Source organism: Crocodylus porosus, unplaced genomic scaffold, assembly GCF_001723895.1.
Source record: "Crocodylus porosus isolate Cpor-Errol unplaced genomic scaffold, CroPor_comp1, whole genome shotgun sequence".
NCBI classification, from domain to species: domain Eukaryota; kingdom Metazoa; phylum Chordata; order Crocodylia; family Crocodylidae; genus Crocodylus; species Crocodylus porosus.
Window position 1 is genome coordinate 39,155,293 of NW_017728950.1, and position 2,080 is coordinate 39,157,372.

Genomic DNA, 2,080 nt, shown 5'->3' on the forward strand with positions numbered 1-2,080 from the left:
CACATAATCATAAAAAAAGGCTAGCCATAGAAAAAAATATACGTATATGTACATGAACTGGTGGTCAAATAATAAAACCATGACAAATTCCTGATCTTAAGGAAAATAATCCTGGAGGAACTGTGTGTGTGTGTGTGTGTGTGTGTGTGTGTGTGTGTGTGTGTGTGTGTGCGTGCCACCAGTTCAGCTGACTACCAGTTCATGTAAACTGTCCACAAGACAATCTGTATTATGTACATGCTTAAACAAAAAAATAAAAAGAAAGAAACTTCCATCCTAATGCTACAATGCCTGTCAGAAAGTATTGCCTATTTGTTTTCTTAGCCAAATATTACTGAAAGAATATTAAGCTTGCACAAAATTTTGGACATCATCACTGAACACACATGGTCTTCTTCTCAGTCAATGGCCCTTTTCCACTGATGAACAAGATCATGTATATTGACATTGTGAGAATCTTTGTTCTTGTGCAGCCACTGTCACAAAGCTTCCATCCCTTCACTGTTATTCCAAGTAAATAATCTTTTAGTCCATACTTTATCCTTTGGGCTATACAGGTGATGGGGCAGCAGATTCCATCCCAACAATGAGATTATCTCTGGCGTGCACAAGCTAATCAAGCTGATATGTGGCTGAGTATTGTCACACAGAAGCAACACCTTAGGCATGTCTTTGTCCACAGGGACTCTTTAAATGCAAAGTTTCAGTTTATTCAGGGTCTCAACATAGATATCTGAATTTACTATGGCTCCCTTGGGCAATATGTCAAGAAGAAGAAACTCTCCATGCCCATGATTTGCTTAGGAAATAACAAATTAGAAGGCATTGCATTTTGACAGACCCTCATACTTTTTTGACCTTATATTATTTCTTCACATTGAGATAAAAGGAAAACAAAGTCAGAGGTGTACAGTAATAACTGCTATTACTGACAGGCTGACATGATATCCACTTCATGACTTGATAGCCTCAAATTCATTTAACGGATGGCCAATCAGAGAGGGCTGCTAGAAATGAGAATCATATAAACGGGATCATCATACCTTCAAATGCCATGTGTTACTTATGGCCCCAGTTCAGCAAAGCATTTAAACATGTGCTTAAGTAGCTTTGACCACAGTAGGATTTAAGTGTATGCTTGCTGAATTGGTCATTGCTATGATGTCCCAATAATCTCCCTATAAAACATTTCTAAAGTGTATGAAAAGCATTTGCTATGGAAATAACATTGGGGCTTCTTGTTTATGTCAGTTTGGAACAATAAGATGATGATACTTGACAGAAAAGCAAATACAATTCCCATATATAGTGAAATAGACATAAAAGACTGATTTGTTATTTAAAAAAAACCCAAACTGCAATCTCTCTCTTTGCTTCCCATGAGAGTCCTAGATTTCATCCCTGCTGTATTATGAGATGTAAAAACCAGCAGAAAATATTAAAAGGGGCACAGCAGTGAATTTGCCAAAATAATTATTTTATGTTTGTAGTTACAACCTGCAGCAGATTTTTTACATGCACTCTTTGCTAAGCATGAGAATTTAAATCATGAATAATACAAGCTGGTAGATTTTGTCTGGGGAAGTTTGTCATTTTGTTTGCTGTTTGACAGAATGTAAAGCAGTCAGTAAGGAGACCATTCTAAAGCTGTGTGTTTTTTCCACAATGCACATACAATGAACGTAATTTCCCCTTCAGCCTAAACATATATGAAGAATTCCCAGTATAGAAGCAAAATATAATGAAATGCTTAGCACTTTCTGCTGATGTTTTGTGCATTAACCAGAAACAGTTGACTGTGAAATAGCACAGAATACCATGGGGAATAATTTGGGTTTGGAAAAGTACAGATATTTTCAAATTCCTCAGGGAAGCCATATTTCTGAAGGAAAAAACTGGAAGAAATAAGAATCACTCTTTAAACATTGTTTTTTGTCTGAATGTATTGCCATTATATATTAATTTGTTAATCTGAAATATGAGCAATAAGAAGTCTGAATTTATTTCATAGATAATAATTTATAGGCCAAATCTGAAATTGTGTGCACTAGTCAGAAAAAAAACCACCACAATGATTTTA